The sequence below is a fragment of the Ambystoma mexicanum genome, chromosome 11, assembly GCF_040938575.1.
Source record: "Ambystoma mexicanum isolate Mex_15411 chromosome 11, UKY_AmexF1_1, whole genome shotgun sequence".
Lineage (NCBI taxonomy): Eukaryota > Metazoa > Chordata > Amphibia > Caudata > Ambystomatidae > Ambystoma > Ambystoma mexicanum.
The window spans coordinates 672149871-672175284 of NC_090934.1; positions in this window are offsets into that span (position 1 = coordinate 672149871).

Sequence of the window (25414 nt, forward strand, 5' to 3'; positions counted from 1 at the left end):
TCCCCCAAATTAAAGTTTATCTCCTGGCTGGATTCATCCACTCATCGCCACTACAACGTGTCACACTCATCTACCGACACGAGAGGTTTTTTCTGCCCCTGGCTTTTTCCTCTCGCTGGCACTCTCGGGAGAGGATCCTTTGCCTGTCATTATGGGAAGGGCGGCAGAGAGGCTTCTACCTGAGGGAGGCCATACCTCTACAAGAAAAAACACCAGAAACTGAGGAAGAAGGGGAAGCTGCGCTCAACATCATGTTAAGACACAGGTGAGGAGGAGGGGGATATCCAATTCAGTGACGACCAAGAGATTGTTGCCAAACCTGACGTGCCCTGACAGATAAAACAGCCAGTTTTCATAATCATGCGTTTCTGGCATGACTCCCACAGGTTTATCCATTCTTGTTGATACAATTGTGGCTTGACCCAAACTGGATTATCTAGCAATAGCATTTCCTGAATATCAGCTTTATCCAAAATGTATAAACCGTAATTCTTCCAATCTTTAAAAAGGTTATTACAATTGGCAGACAACGCTGCCACTAATATTGGATTCAAGGTTTTTTTCATGATTTTAATACAAGAGGCATTTCCTGTTTAACAACAGTGTTTGGCACTCAACTATAGTTTGCAATGATGTTAACCCCAATTTAAATCTGATCACTTGCATTGGTGTACTTTCCCTCGAGATAATCCCAATTCGGATGGTCTCGAGGCATTTTACACTGGGCTCCATAAGTGACCACCGGTATAACCTTCTGTTCGTAGAAGATTACAATAGATTTACACGAGAATTCCCATACTGGTGTATTAAAACGCTTGGTGGGGTGACAAACCTTTGTTAGTTGTGGGCGTTGGCTGGGTTTGCTAGCCCAATTAGAGACGTTTGTGTAGTCTAGTTATTTTGTTAACAATAAACGCACAAAATCACCAAAATACATGACCAAAGGACTGGACTCTTACTAGACTACACAAACATCTCTAATTGGGCTAGCAAACCCAGCCAGCGCCCACAACTAACAAAGGTTTGTCACCCCACCAAGCATCTATCCAACCGGGAACCTAGGAGCTGGTCCCCCAGACAAAAAACAGGCTTGCTGTTTTAGAGCTGTGATAGTTATCAGGTTCACACCTGTGCCTAGGCCTGCTATGAAACCTGACTGGCAAAATTCCCTTATGCCCTCATTTTTTAGGCATTTGTCAACCTCATTAGGATCAAGCATGCAAAGATTTTGCCTGGAATATTAAGAAGGGCAATAGGTCGATAGTTGTTTCCATCGTTCTTATTGCCCTTCTTGAATAGAGGTATAATGACTGAATCTGCCATGATATCGGGACAGCACCGGTCAAAAGTATTTTCTGTAAAATCAAAAGCAGAATCCTTGCCCAGGCCTCTGGGTTAGCTTTTAAGATAACATTTGTCAAACCATCTGGCCCTGGGGCCCTCGATGAACTCAATCTCTTGACTAAAATTACAATGTCATCATAATCTATCATGATTAAATTCAGATTTGCACTATCCTTCTTCAACAGGCAAACATCATTATCACTTTTAGCAAACACTCTCGAAAAATGAGTTACCCAGGTTTTCTCATTAATAGTATTTAAAATAGTAGAGGCTGTGCCATCCATCGGAGTAGATTTCAATAGCCTCCATATTTCAGAACTTGATTTGGAGGTTAAGGCCTTCAACATTTTCTCTCCTTGAATCTGTTTTGCTCTTTCTCTGTGATGACGTAGACGGTTTTATACTTAGTGCGAAGATTTCTTAACAACTCAGTCAGATTATCAGGTTTAGCATGGATATGCTTCCTTGTCAGTGTTGTTATTTCATTTTTTTTATTTTGGACAAAAGGATAATAAACGGATTTCTGTGTTGTTTGGACCCGACTGCCAGTCTTATGTACATATCGGATTATTTGCAGTGAATCTATATATCTCAGCTGGTGTGCCTGGACACTTATTTTCAAATCCTTAGATAAGGATTTTCCCAATTTCCTTAGATTAAGTGTATTCCATGTAATTCGATTGCTCCCATTAAGCTCTAGCAGGGTTTTATAGAACTCATTCTTTCTTTCAGAGGATATACACCATGAAATCTCGAGAATGTCATGGTCACTAGTGATTTTAGGAAGAACAACAAAGTCTTTTAGTCTAGTTAATGCATTGTCTGAGACAAACGCATAATCCAGAGTAGCTTTCAAAGATTCTCTGGACCATGTGGGTTTAGGTGGAGTATCTTTTTCTGAAGAACCATTTAACATTATAAATCCTCTCACCTTTACTAGGTCTAACCATGATTTTGCTCGTAATGATAGGTTATTACTATTTACTCCAATTCATTTCAAGTTTAAATCCCCTACTATTAGTGTCATACCTATTGCAACATCCTGGGCTATTAAATCAAGCATATCCATTGTTAGTTGGAGGAAAAGCATATCTGATAGCACCACAGGATTCCAATATAAGCTTAGAATCGCTATTTGAAATGTTATATCATTATCTTTATCCCTAAATATAAGTCTTGATAATTGTAAGCATGGGTGTGGTGAGGCCCAAGCCGACAACATAGTATTCATATCCAACTTCGCAGCGGTCAATAGACCCACAGATGGTCTCCCCTTTCCAGAATGGACTGCCAGAATACAGACCAGTTCACAATCAGGCAGAATTGGTTCCATTAACAACCAGGTTTCCTGTAAAGCACAAATGTCAGCATTTTCAAAAGGACTATTGGATGGTTTCAGCAAATGTTTATGACCTCGGGTATTCCAGCTAACCAATTTAATTACTCGATTGGTCCAACTTTTGGCATACATTTTTGGTTTGCTTATTGGTATCATGAATTGCCTTTGTCAACCATGCCCACTCTGAGTGCTTTTCAGGGGATTGATCAGATTCAAAGTGCACTGTTCTAGCTAGATTACCTGAATCAAAGCTACAATGCATATATATATATATATATATACCATCTGTTTTATTATAATTAAGTTCCTTTAGTGGCTGACCATTCTCTCTTCTAGGTTCTGTTAACTGCTTTATCTGTAAATGGAAATCTGCTTCACCTAAAGTCTGTTTCTCTTTACATGTTAAGTCTTTAATAATCATAGAAGGCAATATTAGAATGACTGCGTCCATGGCTTGATTTTAGTTGGAATCTTAAGGACTCTATATCGCAGGATCTAATTAACTGCAGCCTTGGAAAGTTTTTAAATACAGCCATCAGAGTGGTTCTGTTAGGAAAGGGGTCACCTCTGTGCGACCCACCCATTATCACGATCAAAGCATCAGAGGATTTTAAGGGCCTGTTACTCAAAATGTTTTCAATAGAAAAGTCAGGGATCAGTGTGTTTTCTTGGGATTTTCTCGCTATATTTTTTTTAGCCACAGTGTCATTTGACAATCTACGTTTCTCTGCTAAACTGAGGAACTGAGATTCGTCATACTGACAGTGACTACTAATCTTAAGGTCGTCCAAGGCATATGAGTTAGTTCTTATTTGTTCACCCTCTACAAGACATTCTTCATTATCATATTGTGGGGGAAGGGACAATATTGAATATGTAGAGAGATTCATTACTGCTTCTTCATCCGATGGTTCCGTATTATCAATCACTTTTGTTATATCTTTGTTGTTTAAATCACTTTCTATAACTTTCTGGCTGCTGCTGGACATTCTTTGTTTTTCGTTTAGATTTCTTATTTTGATCATGTACAGGGATTGATAGTTGGTCTATACATTTTTTGCATTATCAGACCTATTTTGTTTAGTCACCAAATGTTTTTTTAATTTTCTTTTGCATATTTTTCATTTCAAGCACTTTTAATTTCCTTTTGCGCCCTTTCCGCGCTTTGAAAACTTCAAACAAAGGTTCATCATCTTGCACGGCTTCACTCACGTTTACAATGCTTGCATCCAATATATGACCACTTCAGACTCAAACGTTTGTTTGTGTGAAGTTTCACTTTGTTTCAAACCCTGACTCAGGTCATCTTCTAGAACTATTGGTAGCGTGTTTGAAACATCAATAAACATCCTAGCTTCATCAGTTTGCTGAGCCACAACCGAATTAGGCTCAGTGGGCCTCATTACGAGATTTGTGGTAAAAAACAATCCTTACCAGCAAGGAGGCAATACCGTTTCTGAATAGCACTGACGCCGCTAACTGCGGCCGAATACGAGAATGCATGTACTGGCATGCCAGTAACGTCAGTACCAGCATGCCGTTAACGACCCTCAAACCCCCATTAGCGGCATCACGTAATGCGCTGACAGCCCCTCCGCCAACCCCTAAATAATGGGCAACGGCAATAACGGGTCCGGCAATACCAGGCCCAGCAATACCGGAAACGGAAGTAACATCATTGCACCGGAACGGAAATGCAGCGGCGGCCATCTTCAAAAACACAACCATTGCAATCCTCCACACACAGGACCTGGATCCACAAACCACCACTTACATCACCAGCACATTGCCAAAGGCCATCAAGAAAGGTGCCTCCCGTCAGCGCAAGGTGTGATTTTCGGAAGATGAATTGAATATGTTCTGCCCAGAATGGTGATGTGGTCTTCACAGCAGACCTCAGGTGACCTGCCCAGACCAAGAAAAAAGAAATATGGGAGGAAGTGGCCAGAAAGGTCAATGTGGTCGGCACCACCGACCGCTCCGTCAAAGACAGGAAAAAGCGGTGGGTGTGTGCGGAACATTCTATCGGCCAATCGGAGACAGGGTCTGCCAACAGGCGGCGGGTCCAACTCCCCCATCAAGCTCACCAGATGGGAGGAGACATCCCATCTGGTGAGTACGATTGGCATGGAGGCCATTGAAGGAGTCGGAGACATGGTGCGTGGAGTATCATCATCAGCAGATGGAGGTGTGTGTCCACACAAACCACTGGAATCCAAAGCATGATGATGGCCTACAAATGTGTCAGTGACATAAGCCAATGCATGGGCCATCATACATACAAGGACACATCACGGGCTAGATGCTGTCCTCAGCACCGTCAAATCAACATGCATGCAGCATGCCAATGCCATACCTGAGACACACCCCACAAACAGCTAAATGGCATGTGTCACACTGCACACAGTCCACAACACAAAGGCATGTCACACAGCATACACCACCTTACACATGTGAGAATCTGACGTATGCCTGAAAAACCCCACATATAGCAAGCAACCTGTATGTCACAACTCCAAGACAGCAAATCATCACATGCGTACAACTGCACTAATGCCAATGTATGCATGATGCATGTACAACCATCACTGATGCTGTGCCTCTCTTGGACCCCCACAGGCACAGATTCTGACAGTGACAGTGAGGATACTGCGGCACAGGCCAGGCCAGCATCCAAAAAACCCAGGGCCGTGGATGACGAAACCAGGCCATCCACATCAAAGGTCACTAGCAAGCAACTGCCACCCAAGCCAATACCAACACAAGATGGCAAGGCATAGGGGCATCAAAGAACTGCCACAAAACCGTTAGAAGGAAAACAGGTGGAATCCACTGATCCTAAGGCAGTGGCAGACGGGACCCTGTCAACCATAAACAGCTCCATAGGGGAGGCACCTGCCACAGCACCCCAGATTGGAGATGAAGGACAGTGCCAGGTTGAGGAATGTCTACCTGAGGACCACAACCTGTCCATGTATGTGGTACGCACACAGAGCCCTGAGCAAACCCCCTAGCACACCCCACTGAGCACCCCAGATGGCACCCCACTGGACCAGTGAGGAGTAGAGGCAATCCAAGAGGCCTGGAGCCCCCCAGAGGACAGACCTGCGTTGGGCCCCTTGGCAGATGTCCCGTCCACCTCAACAGGCATCCGGGGCGGAGAGTGGTGCATGGCCCAAATGGAGGGGCGGCAGCAGGAGCTTACAGGGCTCATCAAGCAGTATGTTGCCGATGGTGCCTTGACAATGCAGGAGGCACGTGAAAACACTGCGGCCATGACAGGGGCCATGGAGTCTAATACCAGGTGGATTTGCGAGGAGCTGCCAGCATGTGTGGACTCATATTGACTCACATTGCATAGTATGACTGGGATTGCACACCATGTGTGGGGGAGTTGTGTGGGGAGGGGAGGGGGTGTGTGTGAGGTGGAGGGTCAATGCACTTTGTATATATCACCTGTTTAATACACCTGTTGTGTACAAAAAAACACATGACTGGACATTGCTTATTGTGTATGTGTGCTTTATTGGTTTACAGTGCACAGGGTCCATGTACCCCCACACCCGCGCCCAGAGTCCCACATCCATGGCACCCTCTGCCTCCATGTGTCTTAGAAATATTGGCCTATCACAGACTGTCACACAGCACATCCCTCATGTGCATCACCACCTGGCTGATGTGCAACCCTTTCTTCTTCATCATCTTCATCCTCACCTGGTGGTTGCTGGTCAATGTCAGGCGGCAGAGGCACATTCCATCGGATGCACATGTTGTGCAGCATGCCACATACCATGATGATCTTGGCCACCTTCTCATGCCCGTACAGGAGTGCCCCCCTGACCTGCTGAGGCAGCGAAACCGTGCCTTCAACAGGCCAAAGGTCTGCTCGATCACCACACGGGTACAGGTATGGGCCCAACTGTAGTCCTCTTCATGCCTGTTCTGCAGGTTCTGAACAGGGGTGAGGAGCCACAGCTTCAAGGGATAGCCAGCATCACCTGGATGGGATCAAAATGAGGTATGTGTGAGTCAATTTCTACCATGACTCCTGTACTTATCACTCTCAAGCCTGCAGATATTTGTTGTTCACATGCACATGTCCCTGGATGTCTGCACACATGTTTATTTGCCACAATGTGTGCTGTTCCATGGTCTGCAGGTGGGGGTTGCATCGTCCAGATGATGCAGGGTATCCACTTCCATGCTGCTGCTCATGTACTGTGGATGCCTACCACTGTATTTGCAATGATATAGGTGATGTGGAGTGATTTGTATGTATTTTTACTAGCAGCATTGGCACAAGGTACATCATGATTTGTCATTCATCGGTTATTATTCCCATGGTGACATGCAGCGCTACTGTGGTGGTGGGCCAGTGACAATCAGTGTATTCCCTTGGTGGGATTGATTTGTGCGCACTCATGGATGCATGTCCTGTTTTGTGCTTTGCTGCGGTCATGTACATTGTGCATACTCACAGCATGTTGATGCATTGTGTTACAGAGGGTACGGTCTGATGATGTGCAGTGGACGTGTTGAGGGATGTGTGCTGGTTGCAAGTCTGGCATATTGGCATTGGTGTGTAGCATCCATCATTTCTATGACATTTAGATGTCATGTTCAGGATGGGATGTATTGGAGCACAGTGTTTTGCAGTATGGCATTGTTCAGTCACCACCCCAATCTCACCCAGGTGGTGTGTGCATCTCTCCCCCCCATTACACTGCCATGTGCCTGTCATGCAACTTACCAAGCAGCCAGGCACGTCGTCCAGCATGTCGCTCCATGTAGCGTGGTATCGTGGAGTTCCGCAGGACCATTGAATCATGAGTTGATCCAGGACATCGGGCACAACAATGTGTGATGAACTTGCTGGAGTCACATACCATCTGCACATTGACAAAGTGGTATAGCTTACGATTGCAGTACTCCACGGCCATGGCATGTGGGACAACTAATTCCACATGGGTGCAGTCGAGGGGACCAATACAATTTTTGTATGTCTGCCAGTGCATGGAAGTCAATTTTAGTGTCAAAGATCTCCTGGGCAGTCTGTAGTAGGGATATGTAGTCACTTGCATGCTTCAGGAGGGCATCCAGCACTTGGTTCAGCATGCGTGAAAAAAAAAGGTTGTGATATGCCATGCATCTGCCCCACTGTGTGCTGGTAGGTCCCTGTAGGCCAGGAATTGGAGCACAGACACTACCGTCAGAAGCGGGGGGGTGGCTGTGCAGATTTCAATCAGGCTGACAATGTTGTTGTGTATCATGTCCACAATGGTGGTGATGGAGTCCCGGTCCAGGCGGTACAGGGTGTAGATCTGCACAGGAGTTAGGTTGAAAGGACTGGCTCTGATGCGAGGGATTGGTGGCTGCCTGTGTGGTACCACTGGCTGTACTGGTGGGACTTGCTGGGCCTGTCTCACCTCCTTCTCCTCCTGTGTCTCCTCTTTAGTGCCTGTTGTAGTTGTTGTTCATGGAGTAGCAATGCAAGCATGTCCTCCAGCCCCAATATCGCAAAAGCAAGTGGGATCATTTTGGTGTGGGAAGGGGTGTGGTGTGTGGGTGTGCTCCTTTTGTGCTGGGCCATACTCCATTTCCTCCACCGGTGCTAATTGTGTGCACCTGTGGCAGTTGGGAACACAGCACATTGCTATTAGCGGGTGATCCGCAATGCTGGTAATTCAGGCATTGCGGTATCCCTAATACCGCCTTCAAGATGCAGGTAGGTGCATGTCCACGTGACTTGTGATGTCCTCCTGTTAGCGGCATCCCACTATTGCCGGCACGAAGGGGCACGTGCCCGCACACATGCCGTTACGGATGGGCACGGTCTCAGCGGTGGCGCTGATACCAGGCTGTCTACTCGTAATAGGGCCGGAGCGGTAAGCGTTGCCGGTATTCCCTTACCGGCATCGTTTTTCCATTGCCGCGAATCTCGTAATGAGGCCCAGTGTCTCGAATGTTGGTTAATTAACTTTTCGTGTTTATTTTTAATAGATTTCTTTCTGAAATGATTTTATGCGCTAACCAATCAATCTTTGCGAGTAATAATTTACCTACGTCTTCTTGAACTGACATCTTAGCCGCAAGTATTTCATAAAGTTTTGTCACAGCAAATAGGCAGTTATTTATCACATTCAGAGTGGCTTCCTGTAAAATCAAGGTAGTGGGCCCTAAACCGAAAGATTGTCTGGGTGTGGGCTTTCCAAAAGGCTCAGGTGAGGATGTTGACTTGTCTATCATCGAAATTGCTCGGTTTGGGCCAATAATTGGAGATTGTGACAGATTTAGCCTGTTTCTTATAGGCTGTCTATCAATGTGGGTTTCAAACACTATACCATCTTCAATTGCTGGGCTAATAGCCTGCTGGTTTGATATGTTTTATTTATTGCAAATCCCTCAGTTTGCTCTGTTAGTGATAGCTGATTTACACTAACATAGTTCTGGCTCAGGGCTTGGGATAGTACTTGTGAGTAAACCATAGGTTGTTCTGCCGAATCTGCAGCATGGAATAGAGCCTTCTTTGATGGAAATGACTCAATCAGGTTAGTGACTAAGCTTTTATCCCCAGAATTTCCAGTTTGCCTCTTTAAAATTGGTAAATTGGTCGGCAATTTTTATTGGCCTTTGATTCAATGATTTCATTATTCAGCTATTTTGTGTATTTACATCCAGTAATTCTTTGTCAGTTATTATAGCATGTACATCCTTAGCATGCTGGTTTCTAATTAACTCTGGAAGGCAATTATCTGGGCTACACATACAGTCATTATTAGGCATAACAACTTTATCAAGATGTTGATGTTTTGTGGGCGCATTTATTCTCCATAAACGCCTAACGTCCATCATTGGTGTTTTGGAACGCTTTTTCCCATGTTTCATAGCACTTTGCAAATTATTTACATCCTGTATATTCAAAACAGTTAGAGCTTCTTTGTCCGTTCTAGTAAAATTCACTACGTGCAGCGACATTGTTGTTGTTAGTTTATACATATTCTACTCGTTTTTTAACAGGACAGGATTTGTATTCTACACAGTGTAATAACAAAACGTACTTACTGATGTAGAAGAAGTGTGATGTCAGGAGGTGTTGCTGTCAGCTGTAAGCTAGGTAGCCATCAAGTCAGCAAACAGCCTAACAGCACTCGATCTCAGCACTCTCACGATTGCGCGCGATATTGCATGTGCGCGCCTGTTAATGTAGGCACGCGAATAAGGGGCGTGGCTAGCGCCATTCTAAAAGGAAACAATGAAAGAGTAATCTTAAGAAACACTTATAATGATAGTCCTTTGTGATAATGCCTCCACATACCAAGTCCTTTAGCAAAGTGTCCACATGTGCACACATATCCAAGAGTCAGTTGCCGTCACGACAGTATAGCGGCAGGAGCAGGAGCCAAACAGTACTCAACCTCAGCACTTTCATTTAATGGCCCGCATTATGGGTTTGCTGGTATCCCGCCAGTTAAAAAAGTGGGATACCGGCAAACAGTAATAGTGTTATCAGCACTTGGAATGATGGAATTACAAGCATATTCCAAGCGCTGGCAACAGTGCTAATTCCCCATCAAATGGAGTCCTATCAGACTTAATGGGGGCAATTGCCGGTATTACCGGCACCAGTAATACCAGTGCTGATAATACCAGCATTTATTGGTTGTGGGGTGCCGGAATTACTGGCAGCTCAGAGCTGCTGGTAAATACGTCCACCCCACCACCAAACTTGTGGCAGTAATGTAATAGAATTACTGTCACTTTGTTCCCACACCCCAAACTTGTAAGGAGCCCCATAATCACATTAATGCAGATCTTGAAAAGAAACTTGAAAAGCTTGACAAAGCTGGAAAAGAGCTTGAAAGCATGAAATTGCTTGCACCAGTGGTCGAAGTGAGCTGGAGCGGTCGGGAGCGGTGCTCCTCTACTTTTTTAAATTACGTTTTATAGCTTCTATACTTTTATTTTAAAAGGAAACCGTTCCGGAATGGTTTCGTTATAAAATAGAAGTGCAGGAAGAAGTTGAAACTTGCACTTTCAGTGCACTGCACTGGGCGTTTCCTTAAACAGCAGGTGCAAGTGTTTGGGGGGATGTATTGTGTGCGGGAGGGGTTGTGGCAATGGGGTTTGTGGGGAGCAGGGGCAGGCCAGCAGGAAACATAGCTCCACTACTTCTTTTCGTGCACCTCGACCCCTGGCTTGCACGCTCGTAACAATGGTAAACCATTTCTCAGTTTGATCAATGTTGATGATGTGGTACGTTAATCTAAGACCCTCAAAGAGTTACAGAGATTGTTATGCACATAAGCAAAGCACTCCTTGAAAAAGAAAATTAATGCAAATAGATATAAGTGGAAACATGATATTTGGGAGTGCTAAAACCCAAAGGGAATGGTTTTTGGGCTATATGGGCAATGGGAAAGTATGTGAATTTAAATTCCTGGGTTTGAGTTGTGTCCCTAATGTTTCTTATGGCAATCAAAATGTGAAGGTTAGAAAAGAAACAATACACATTGATTTAAAAAAATAGTTCTACTCAACAATTAAAACAATAAAAACCTATAAAGAGATCATAAAGACGGAATTGTTCTTCATTCAATAATAGTGCACCTTCAATGCATGAATAAACAGCATGAGCAACTTGTTTGGTCGACACTGAACACAGGGCAAACATCAAAGGTAGCATTGTGTTACCTATTTGGCTCCACTTCAAGCATTATTGAAATTCAAGAGGCAACATAGTGGGTCATCTTTAACTCCACAATTTGGAATGTGTGTAAACTCTTTATGGCTCACAAATCTGATCTATCAATTCAGTGAATATACTGGAAGTATTGGAGGAGAAATGCTCGGGTGAATTGCAGGGTCGTTTGCCATGTGCACCAGTGAAAGCTTTTCTCACAGAAGTAGAGATCTGGAGTTTGAATGTCCACGCCCACATCCAATGGTGAACGTACAGGGTTCAGCTGTATTTAGTTAGTGATTCAGGTCTTCCCATAGTAAGGGAGAAATCATCTTTTCATACAATTGTAGGTATGTGTGGCAAGCAGTCAGTATGGAATTTCTAGCTCTGTGTGGGAAAGTATTTATGGCAGATTGTGTTGATTCGAATCTTAGTCCCCTAAAGCTAAAATATAATTGTAGGGAAGACTCATGCTGCCGGCTTCCCGGTATCCAAAACTGCAGAATTTCTTCACTACAAATATTGGGCCAGGTCTGGGTCAAGTGGATTACCAGGATGATGAAGTTTCCATGGGAAAGTGGATTTGTTGTGTTTATGTCATGAAGCAATCAATATTATGACTACTTTTCCACTGTCCACTGTTTAAGCATGAACAAAAACCACTTTTTAGGTGTAAGGCTACCAAGGACCAGAGGTCTCAGTGTAAAGGAAGCCTGGGCATGGTTAATGGGACAAAACAAACCAGTACTACATCACTTTGTTCATTTTTGTGAAGCATATTATACATACACGGTTTGTTAGGACAATTACAATTGATTAACAAAACATTTGTTAGGTTATTAAATGTGCTGTTCATACATCATATTGTATGTATTTCTCAGGCATTTGGTTATGCAAATATGTTAAAGATAAGCTGGCATTATATGCTATATGTACACACATGCACACACAACTACACAGAATGAAAAGGCATGATTTATTTTTGTATTCTTTATTGTGCATATAAGTTTAAAACATATTAAAAGCTTACACAGAATTCATCATACTTCATACCTTTTTAACAAATCATTAAAACCATCCTATATTAAACAGTCTAAAAAAATAGATATGTACTTTGTAAGGGTAGCCCAATTTAAGGGATACCCCTTAATTATACAGGTACCCCTAATCACGCTCACCCCAGAGCAAATGTGATATAGACAATGCTGTGTCTGGAATTGTGGTATCGCTCTCTACAGGGGTGGTCACTGTACATTCTGACAACATTGTATCTGGGAAGTGATTTAATCTGTGGCATTAGTATGGGCAGCACATTTGACGACTGCCACAGCAGAGGGCCATGATAAGGCTTCAATCAGTTCTTCCAACAGCCTTGCATGCTACACTGGAGAGCCATCTGCCCTCCGAAACCCTCTCCTCTTCCACCGAGACAAACCCGCATCCACTGTTGTTGTGACAAATGCTGAGTCTGAGTAGATGGTGACACACTGCACTTGAGAGGCTCTCAATGCCTCAATGAGAGCAACAAGTTCTGCTGCCTGAGCTGAATAGTGCATAGGTAATGTTTTCATGATCAGAACTTCGTGCTCCCCTCCTTTTACGCGCACCACTGCTGCCCCTGGGTGCCTCCGCCCCGTCTCCTGGTCAATTGTTGATGACCCATCAAAAAAAGTGTCTCTTCTTTTGTCCCATTTGCAGAAATGAGTTGTCCCAACCCTCCTGTTGGCAGTATTGTAGTTTCTTTTTATCTGCCTTGTACCCTTTGTGAGCCAGCAATTGCAATAATAATTTTTACTACATACCAGCAGATCATCCACATGCTGGAGCTGGATGATTGTTTTAGGCACCTGAATATTTCCCAAGTTGGCATGCAGTACTCTGTTGAAAATGCTTGGACTTTCACAGTACCCTTGAGGCAATCTCGTGTGCTCAAAGCATCGTTGACCATGCGTAAATGCACTGAGATCCCATGAACCAGGGTGAAGTGGGATTGAGAAGAGCGCATTCTTCAAATTCATCACTTTGAAGTATGTTGCTGTCTTGGGAATGCTACATAGGATTGTTGCCGGATTTGGGACTACTGGAAACTCCTTCTGCACCACGTCATTAAGAGGACATACATCCTGGATCGTCGTCCAAGTACCCCATGTTGCTTTCTTGACTGGGTATATGGCTCTATTACACGGGGACCTGGATGGCACAATGATCTCTTGCCCTAACAGAGCATGAATAGTGCCTTTATCCCTTTCTCTGCTTCCCTTGACAACGTGTATGGTCACACCCTCATGAGTACTCCTCCTGACTTCAATGTAATCTGTACTGAGGTCATATATCTCAGTAACCCAAGATCCTGTGGATTAATAGTCCATAATTGTGCTGGCAAATATTGCATGTCCTCCTCAAAAAATAAAGACTGGGACACCACTGTCATCAGGGGGCACAATACCTTCCTATACTACACCATGATATCACAGGGGATGCAGATTTCCAAAATGATCTTCCCATTTTGGTCACTGTCCTCAAATAACTGTACAGTCAGATCTACACATAGTACTGTGTGTCACCCACACCCATCCTGGTCTGTTCCAATCAGGACTACTCTTTTGTCTGACACTACTAGTCCTTGCAAATCTAATGACAATATCTAATGACAATATTGTCCCTGCCACCATCTCGTGTGGCACCATGGGTCAGAAAATAAAATCTGTGGACACTCGCCAACATTTTGTAGCAATTTAAGGCGCTGCTTTTACTAATTGATACCATAGACAAATATGTCTGGAACCACAGGAACCCCACAGACTACTGACTCTCTTGCCATTGCATTGATTATTACCATTGCTCGAGCTACACACATCCCTGGAGTGGAACACTTTTATATCCAGCTCCTCAGTGTATGGAACCATAGAAATAGCCCCACAGAATCCCTGCGTGTCAAGAGTTTGCCCTCATAACTGAAAGTTCCCCTCCATAATGCATGATTTAGTTGCACCTGAATCTACCATAAATATAAATTGCTTGTTTCCTTTTTCTGCCTCCACCAAAGGTTCCTCTGCAGTGTGTGCGGTCTTCCATAGGATTGGACACGCAAGTGCTCTGTGTGGGCTGTCCTAATCAGAATATGTATTTGTCCTGCGGAATGAAAAAGGTTGGCCACGCCATTGTAACTCCTTGGAATGAGCGCCTGTTCCCACTGTCCTCCTGTTGAACTGTATTCCCTCACCCTGGTGTGGTTGTTGCCCACATTGCCCCTGCCTATCAGCCCCATAAAGGAACTGATTTTGACCCCCTCACCCAAATTGCTGTTGTTCCATTCCTTGAGGCCCTTGGATTCCTTGCCCTGGAGGTTATGGCCCATAATTAAATCCCATCCCAGGCCTGTTATTGTACTCCCTTGTGAAATTCCCCGTCTCCTGCAATACCAGCATTGTGATGTTCCCAATCCTCACCCCAGCCCTATGCCCCCAAAGCCTCCTGCTCTTGGTCCTCAAAATCCTCCTCTTCCCCTTGGTGCACCTTCATGCTACCACTGTGAGTTAGGGTACTGTTCCCCCCACCAAATTGTCCCTGTCCTCCTTCGCCCCATACTGCCGCAATTGTGGCATTCACAATTTGTTGAGTGTCTCCTGTGCTTTCCCCCGAGCATGTTCCGTCACTGATGCTTGGACGACAACTTTATTTAGTTTCTTTTCCACTAGCTTTACCTCATCGTTTGCTGCTTATGGGTAGATCCTTCGTTCGGCATCCCATACCCTTACCTCTTTAAAGGCTGATCCATCATGTTCATTATCTGTAAGACTTACCCCAGGCTCCCCAGGCCTTGCCCATATGTGCCCAGCCTGTTCCCCAACTATGGTGACCAGTTAACTCTTATGGTCTCCTAGTGCTAGATGTACCCCTGCCGTTTGTTTTTCATATGCATAGATCAATTTACTGGCACCGGCTGTAAGCTGGGGGAGAGCTTTAATCACATTATTTTTGTCCATTTGAGGCCATGGCACATACTGTGTTATCCCTACTCCTTCATGTATAAGAGGCATCTACATATCTATTTTGTTATTCTTCTCATCTTGTACTACCACTATTAAATCTGATCTATCCCTCCACACTGCCTCTTGTTGCAGGGACGGGTTTCTCACTCCCTTTTCTCCTTGATCTCTTTCTAGCCCTGCCCCGTCATTATTTCTACCACCTTGATCGTCCTGTAGAGAAGGAGTCAAGTACCCCCACCAAAAGCTCCACCCCATGTTGCCTATATGTTGGGAACCGAAAATTGCAACACGTGCAGCACCAGTGAGGATGCCTATGCCGCAAAGAATCCTTGAATCAAAGTATCCATTGAGAAAACCCTATATGCATTCAAGAAGCTATGACGCCCTTCTGTACAAAGTCCCGGAAGAGGTGTGAAAATCAGTGAAAGAGAAGACTGGTGACATCATGCGAAGTAGAACTGACGCACCCAGAAAAGATGCACGAGGTAAAAGAATATAAACATTCTATAAGATTTGAAGAGGCAGTGTCAAACATGAGCAACCTTTTGGGCTCGATATGAAGACGCTCATGCTACAGAAACACTGAAGAAAATACAAATCAGTATACACTTGTACAGACGCAGTAACGCAAGTAGACAAAGTAATCTTAAGGTTGGTTATATAGTGATTAGTTTGCGGCGATGCACCAACGTATATACATAGGAATGTATAGAACCTGGATATTCCACAATGCACTTTAGCAGGACCTGAAACCCCGTGATTGGAAAGGGTTCTCAGTGTGGCACAGTTGGAAAATTACTGATGGCAGAGGAGAAATTCAAGAAAAGCTTGGCTGGCCCAGCACCAAGAATTCGAGGCCACCGCAAGCCTGGTTGTCCCTCCAGTAGTTACATGAACGTGAGAAAGAGACAAACTTCTGTTTGAGGTGGAATGAAAAAACACTGAAGACGTCAAAAGGTCATCATTTAGTAGAATAAAATACAGCAAAGAGCTCCAAAACGCGGCCTATCGTCACATGGCCAGATCAAAATAGACATTGGGTTGAGCTACACCGAAACCAAGAAGATGCTCCCTTTTATTCTCAGGCACAGAGAGCTTCTGCAAGGCCAATTTCAAAGCCTTAATTGACTGGCAGACTGCAAGAATGATGATAGATTTTGGCCTAATTGGGCGGGGAGGCATGACCACACTGACCCTCCGTGCACCTGGAGTGGTAGCCTGGTGTGCTGCTAGCGTGTGGAACATTCCAGAAGGGTACAAGGGTGCCAAACCAATGGTAGTGGGCTTAGTTCCCCACCTGACAGTAGAGACCCAATCACTACCCCCATCAGTATGGAATATATACCTAGAGGTTACCTGCAAGCCTATCACATCCCCAAGTAGGTGTTTGTAGTGTGACGTCACTAATGATGAGTTTTTACTAATAAATGTGGGTTTTTTTATAACATGCGTTGAGAGAAATCGAGCGAACGTCCTTTTGATGCCCATTGTAACTTCCTATTTTAGATAATTGCAAATAAAACAGCACCAAGTTTTGCCAACTTCCTGAGTCGGTTTGATTATAAATGTTTGAGTAAATTCTGCATCCCCATCTATCTCTAAGTATTGCTACCTCATCTTAAAGGGCCCTAAGTCTATGGGTTCATTTAATTCATTTTCCCTTGCTTGTTCTACTTCTTGTCCCAGGACTGTCCATACCCTCTCCCCATCATCCTTTTCAACACAAACATTTCTTATTGCCCCAGGATGGAAACTAACTAAAAATTCTCCTGACTTCCAATCCCCTATTTTCTGCACTGGTACCCTTATTTCTGGTGATACTTCTTCAGGTTCTTGTAACCTGACTAACCTTACCTGCAATACTCTTAACGTGTTGTCTATGTCTACTTGTGGACCCTCTGGGTACACTGGTTCTATGGGCATATCAGCACTTGAGGATGGGTTATATGGAAGTGGAGGTGCAAAAGCTCTGGAGTCCCCCTAGTTGCTAATCCTGATAATCCTGTTGGTAAAACTCTCTCTACCGCTGGAGTCTTATAGACTGCGTTTGTATACCCTACTGCAGGTTCAGGCGTTACAGGGTGTATCCCCTTATACTAGATCTATTTTTCACCTTCCTGATCTTCCATATCCTCGAAAAATATTGCCAGAGATCTAAAATATCTTTTCTTTTTGGAATTTATTTCCTTTATATTTTGCTGCTAAAAAGATATTTTTTTAAGCATGTTTCTCTTATGGGAGCCCTGCTCTGGCCAGGAGCAGGACCTCCCCTTCTTTTGTTTCTACTATCCATTGTTTGTGATACTTATTTATTCTGTCACAATACAGTGGCAGGACCCTATGCATGTGTTTTATTGGGGTTTCTTCCTACATAATGTTGTGCGTGTCCCTAATGTGTGTCCCTAATGCTTGACTTAGACCCTACTGCTATGCTGTGCACGCTGCTACTTGTTACACAAAAATAAAGATCAACCGACGTTTCCCCATACCACTTACTTTTTTTCCACTTTGATTTCACCCACTCACACACTCTCACTCATCCACCTTCCTTCCTTTTTTACCACAAAAGACAGCAAGAGAAAATAAACAAAAATAATTGACCACTACTTTTTTCCTTATGTCCTTGTAATACCACCTTCCCAGCTTTTTTAATATGCTGAGGATCCCATCGATGTTATCATCAAAAAAGAATAATGCATGGTACTACCTTCTCAACCTATTATGGCTGAGTTTCACTTACTTCTCAGTCCTTATACGCTGAGGCTCCCTTTCCTCGTAGTCTTCTATATGAGGAGGCACATTTTTTCCATTATAAAAAGTAGAAAAACAGAAATATGCGACAATTTCAATACATAACCCACCTCCTATCCAATGTACTCCTTAACACATCACCTGAAATCCTATCCAATTTATACCATAACACATCACCAAAAAGTCCTATTCAATCTATTCCATAATACATCACCAAAAGTCCTATTCAAGCTACTCCATTGACCTCGTACTTCATCCACATCACCACACTATCATACATACATACATATCCCCTTGTTGTTATTATTTGCAAGAGTATACTCATATGTGAGTTGTTCACTCAAGTTTCCTCCATTACCAAGCTGTCCTGTCTTTTCTGAAGCCACGCCCCACTTTAGTGAGCACAGAGGATTTCTATTAAAATGGCTCCTACTAAAACCGCTCAAGATACACGTGTTTTTTTGATATTTAAGGGACAGGTTGCTAAAGATCGGCGCAGCTCTTTCCTGGTGACTGGCCTGGGGATTCGCAAAATATGGGGCGAACCTGAAATCACATCGGGGTCACCACTGTAAAGGTAGCCCAATTTATGGGGTACTCCTTAATTATATGGGTACCCCTAATCCCGCTCACACCAGAGTAAATGCACCCCTCTAGGGAAGTAAGGGGAAGAGTCTATCTTGCAAGTATAACACATTTATTCTTTACAGAAATGAGGATAGTAGCAAAGAACTCTGCTGGCTGAATGGTTTCTTCTGTCCTGGTGCCAGGCAGGAGCTTTTATACTCATAACTTGCTGTAGTGGCATCTCTGGATATGGGCATGGCTTTATCCCAACTTGTTCTGCTGCCATACAAGAGATGTTCCAATCTTCCTTCCTTCATGGTCGGCGATGTCTGTTTAGGGCATGCTACTTTACAAAATACACTGTAGCTTCATTTGGCTACCTATGACAATTTAATGTACAAAAACATGTTCCAGTCATTGGCCCTCATTACGACCCAGGCGGTAAGTCTTCAACATTACCGGCATGGCGTAATTAACGTTTACGCCCTGGTCCGATGCCGTAAAGTCCGGCACATTCCAACCCATCGGGCACGAGCATTACGCCATGCCGGTAATGTAAACTACACCATGCCGTAAAAGACCCCAAAACTGCCCCTACCGGCATCGTACGCCGTGCAAGGTGCACTACCGCCATCCATCACAGCGGCGACCGTAATTAGCGGTCACCGTAATTAGCGGTCACCGTAAATAAGCAGAACCGGAATTAGCGTCATCGCACAGGAACGGGAAAGAGCATGGCGGCCATCTTTAAAAGCACAATCCATTGCCATCCTCCCCAACCAGTCTACATCCGACCCTGAGACCTGTCAAAACCCATTACCCACCCATTTTCCCACTACAACATGCCAAAAGTTGTCAAAAAAGCCTGCGATCGGCAGCGGCAGGACCGCTTCACTCGGGAGGAACTCACTATGCTGGCGGAGACCCTCCGGGAGAATGCGGCGGTGGTCTTCTCCACACAAATGACCAGGCCGGCAATTGCCAAGAAGAAGGCCATATGGGCCCTGGTGGCACAGCGGGTCAGTGCGGTGGGAACCGTACCCCGCAACGCACAGCAGTGTCGAAAGCGGTGGGACGACCTGAGGCTCCGCGTCAGGAGCATCCTCTCCGTAAACCGCAACCTGGGCCTGACAACCGGGGGAGGATCGGATTCCCCAATTAAACTCCAGCCATGGGAGGAAATCTGTGCCTCCACAATCGGCATGGAGAGCATCGAAGGGGTAGGATGGATGGAGAGAGGAGCACCGACATCAGGCGATGCAGGTAGGTGCCTCAAATCAAGCCATGCAATAGTCACTGAAGTCCATTCATGTGTAGCACAATGTTGCCCTACAGTGTCAATGCAACACATCAGCAGGAGACTTCCCACAGCCACATCCGACCTCCACCCTGTACACATGTAGTATGCACACCCTAACTGCAGGCACCCACATACCTCCATGCTAAAGCCACACAAAAAGGAGACAACCTGCATGCCCCTGCCTCACATGTGCTGCATCTAGTAACCAAAATGATGTCAGTCATCGCAATTCCAATGTCCGCAGACCCATCAATAACACTCTCCCTCCTTTGCTCCACCACAGGCTCAAATTCCAACCCCGAAGATGAGGACACCCCTGCCACAACACCAGCCAAGAGGGCCAAGACCGCTGTGCCAACACCCTACACCTCAGCTGTAGTGACCAAGACACCGCAGCAGCCGAAATCCGTTCCCAGTACACAGGACGGGCCACTGACAGGCACCCCAGCAGGCAGCATGGCAGCAGCAGCACCACACATCCCCACAATGTTTGCCACAGAAGACACAGGTTCTGCAGGAAGCAGTACCATAGGCGAAACTGCTGCCATTGCAGCATGCTCTGAAAGTGACACAGAGGAGCCCGATGTCGGACCCCCCACTGACCACCATCATTCCCCCTGTCTGTCACAGAGCAGCCCCCATGAGGATTCCACACAGGGGCATTCAGAAGATGAGGACTGCCCATCCACCCCATGCCCTGTCGAAAATCAGCAGGAGGGGAGCAGCCCCTTCGTAACACCATCTGCAATAGGCATGGGCAAGCAGAGCCAACATTCCCTGGAGGAGATAATCACGCGCAAGCAACAACTCTCTTCGCTAATGAATGAGCATACTGCAGAATGTGGGGGGGCAAGGGCAGCTATGGAACAATGTACAGAGACCCTGAGGGCTGAAATGGAGCGGAGCACTGAGACCCTGAGGGCTGAAATGGAGCGGAGCACTGAGACCCTGAGGGCTGAAATGGAGCGGAGCACAGAGACCCTGAGGGCTGAAATGCAGTCCTCCTCAAAGGACATGTGTGCGGAACTTGCCGCCGAGCGGCGCGTGCTCTCAGAGCTAGCCAAATCCATTCGGGACATGTGTGCACATGAGCAGGCAGGGACCTCCTCCGCTGCCAGTTCCACCCAAAGCAGCCCCATCCGCCGATCGGGGAGGAACCTGCGCAGCACAGGCAGGGGTGCCCCGGGGGCCAGGAGAGGGGGCTTGCAATAGCGGCTGCCCACCGTTATAATGCAACATTAGCCACTTAGTCACAGGGTGTGTTTTGGGGAGTCCAGGGGGGAGGGGGGAGTGGGTGTGTTGGGGTGTTCAGGGGGGAGGGGGGAGGGGGGAGTGGGTGTGTTGGGGTGTTCAGGGGGAGGGGGGAGTGGGTGTGTTGGGGTGTTCAGGGGGAGGGGGGAGGGGGAGTGGGTGTGTTGGGGTGTTCAGGGGGAGGGGGGAGGGGTGAGTGGGTGTGTCACAACAATTCACATTTAAAATACACATGTTCCTTTTGCAGAAATCAAATGTGTGTACATTGTTCATTGCGTATGTGTGCTTTATTGGTGTACAGTCCACAGTGTGCATGTCCCCGACACACACAGTGCCCCAAGTGCCGTCTCCATGTCATACATGCCAGCCGTGTGTGCTAGAAGCATTGGTTGATGATATCTTGACGCATTTCACGCCCCTCCTGTGCATCACCTCCTCCATGAGGTGCGGCCCCATCTGCACCCTCCTCATCCTCATCATCAGGTGGTTGCAGTTATGCGTCAGGGGGCAGGGGCACATTTCGTCTGACGCACATATTGTGTAGCATAACACATGCCATGACGATCTTTGCCACCTTCTCATGGCGGTACAGGAGTGCCCCACCAGACCTGCTGAGGCAGCGAAACCGTGCCTTCAATAGGCCGAATGCCTGCTCAATGAAAACACGGGTACGTGTATGTGCATGGTTGAAGTCCTCCTCGTGCTGGTTCTGTGGGTTCCGGACTGGTGTAAGGAGCCACCTCTTCAGGGGATAGCCTGCATCACCTGTACGTGGGCGAGAATGTATGTGTCAGTCATGACGTCTAATTCGAAACATGATGTGCCACCATGGCTTGCATCCAACTGTTACTTTGGACCACTTCTAAATGCACTAATTGATTCACACTATGCGACCGGTATATGCTCATGGCTCTCATGGCCTGTTTTGCATGCCATCAGCCAATGTATGCAGGGGGGTCAAGTGCCTTGTGAGTGCCCATCCACTGTGTTCGTTCATGCCGTTTGTTTTGGTGGCCTGGCATGTGTCCTGTGATGTCAATGCTCACATCATTGCAACATTGCTGTCGGCCTCATCATGACCCCAGTGAGCAATACTGATGTTTATAGGGACATTTTGGGGGCCCTGCTGTCTGTGTGATGGTGTGTTGATGTTTCTGTCCATCATGTGCCTCCTTCGTGCGCAGTTATGGGGGACAGGCCTTTCGGTTAATGGTGTTTGGTGACGTGCATGTAGGTGCATTTCGTTGTAGTCAATGTGGTCTGAATTGGTACAATGCACTTGCAGATGGTTGTGTCATGGTTGGGACACAACCTCATTCACATGGTAGGGCTGCATGCATCAGGCATTGGGTTTACTGGTGTTGGGTGAAGTTTGTTTTGCTTTAGGGTATGATCTGGCTCCGTTGTCTCTGTTACTCATAGCCAGGTGGAGTGTGCATCATCCCCCCCCTTTCAGCCAGGTGGAGTATGCATCATTCCCCCCCCTTTCAGCCAGGTGGAGTATGCATCATTCTCCCCCCCTTTCAGCCAGGTGGAGTGTGTATCACCCCCCCCCTTTCTGTAAGAGGATTCAATTCAACACTACAGCTAAGTCAATGCCTAGTCTGGGATACTGAATGGAAACCCTTATTGATATATCTTTATGTCCAGTTCATGCGTTCTGGATGACTACCCCTATATAACACCCCTCTCTTGGACTCCCCCTGACCCCACTGAGCCAAGAAGTAGTTCTGTTTTGCAAGTTTAAAAGGTTTATTTGATAATTTAAAATATATATATATCACACTTTATAATAAATTAATAATTGAATAGCACACTTAATCTGATATGATAAAGATAAACAACGGAGAATCTGGCACTAGCACACTTCTTATAATCACTAATGAGTTGACATGAAATGGATAAGGTAGCACACTGGTAAATAGGAACAAAAGAAGAAGGTGGTACAAAATGCTTTATAGAGTTCAAATGGATGCAAGGTTGAATGAATGAAATGCAGTATAGAAATACTCAATATGATTTCAACAAAACAATGTAATCACTTTTCTCTGGCAATCCCCTCCCCCCCTTGATGCAAGGCAAGGAAATGGAAGGAAACACACAGTTCTCAGAAATGCAATCAAATGTGATTCAGTTCACCCCGGCAAGCTTACAGAAAACAGATAGGAGTTTTGAAAACACAGGCCCAAATGCTTTGATATGTGCTAGCAATGGATGAGAAATATGCTGGAAATGCTTTTTAATTCCCTTTCAGAGGTTCAGGGTGATATCTAGTTAATATTAGTCCAGGCTCACACTAGCAATGATGCAGGGATAGTTAGCAGGTTAAACGAAATTCTGGCAAATGGAAGGCAAGCAGCAGCAGTTTTTACATGTGAAGAAATTTGCAAATCGCGGTAAAATTCGCGGATGCGCCGAGCGCTATTACAGAGGAACCACAAGGACTATCTCTATCGTTTTGGGGTCCTAGGAAAGCCTAGGATCTCAGCTTCAAAATGAAAGTTACTGCAAGTCTCTAGCACAAACGGTTGCGGAGATATGAACGATTGAATAAAGGTCGTTTTTCAGATTTGAAATTTTAAACGCACACTTTTTCAGCTTTAAAAATGATGGCAGGATAACACAATTGCTAAGCTGCAGTTCTACTTAGGTTAAAAATGGATTGAATTATATTATTTTAACTAAGAGATGGGTTCTACACAGTTTTACTATGTACTCACACTATATTCTTGAATTAAATGGGCCTCGTCACGGATCTGGTCAGGGTTTTAAACTGGACTCTGGTCTGGTCTGGTCTGGTCTGGCCTCTGCACTTCACAGTGATCTGGGTCAGCTCTCTCTGCTGGTCTGGGTCTCTCTGGGTACAGCACTGCTTTCTCTCTGGTCTGGTCTCTTAGTTCTGGATAGATTGAAGTCTCTAGTTTGGCTCTCTGGAGGTTTGATGAATTTGAAGTCTGGATCTCTGGATGTTGTATGGTCCGGCAGAGTGCGTTGCAGCAAATGGAATTGAAGGTCCCTATCTGTCCTGTCTGTCTGCTTTTATGTGTTTAGAATGTGGGTGTGTTCTAGCATCACTGACCCTACCTCTCTCTCAGCTTCTAATTGGTCAAACTTCCATTTCTTATTTGATTGGGGAATGAACTGTGAGTCAGAGGGATGTCATTTTACAGCCTGCAGAAAGTCCACTCCTCCTGTCAACTTACACACAAATCTAGATTTGAAACAAATACATGTTTGCAGAGGTACATATTGTTTTAAAATCATATGCACCCATCATGCATTACAGGAGGTATCCCCTGTTCAAACTCTGCTCTTCCTGGGAGCTTGCATTCAGAAATGGCACATATTTCACTTTTTAACTGATTTTGCAATTTCTGACATTGACCCAACTTTACATACATGTGCGCAGGGAGTACGGACATTCACTGATGAAGTTTCAGATTTTTAACATGCATACATTTAGAGTTATCCCCACTTTTCCGCTAAAACCCCCCTGAACACGCCACCGGGTCGAAAAACCTCTTAAAATGTGGGCAGAAAAATCACAAGAATTATGGTATCATTTATAACATTTTCACATGTCCGCTCTATGAGTTATTCATCTTTTTAAAGTTATGTTCTGGCTCCAAAGGGGTGTGGTTTACCCTCAGCAAAAGGTTGAATTTCTGTTTTTTTCCAGTTCTGCCAAGCCAGCTTGCTCTCACAGGCAGTGCCCCTCCCCTTTCCTCAGGAGGAAGCCACTTTTTACGACCATTTACGACTCCTGCCAATAAAACCTTTGCCTGAGCCAGGACAGGGCTTTGTTCACTTTCCTGCAGAGCACAGGTAATTCAATTATCAGATAGATGGCATATCCTTAGTGTGAGCAGCAAAAGGGCAGCTAGGCCTGGGAACACAGCTGTGACTCAAGTTTCACTCCTGATGGGGGTAGTTGCCAGGCAGAATTCAGTTCCTTAAGCCAGGTTTCAGATAAAATGTCACTTTTTGTTCCCCAGTTCCTGCATTCAAATAAAACTAAACATTTTTACATATGCAGCTAGAATGCTGATTCTAAGTGCAAAACTATGGCATTTCAACAGTTACAAAGGCATGTGACACCAAACATAGGTCACTCATTTCATCTAAACATTTTCGATTTTAGTGTCTTTAAATCCAGTGCAACTTAAACTGCTGACTCCATAGCAGTTTTG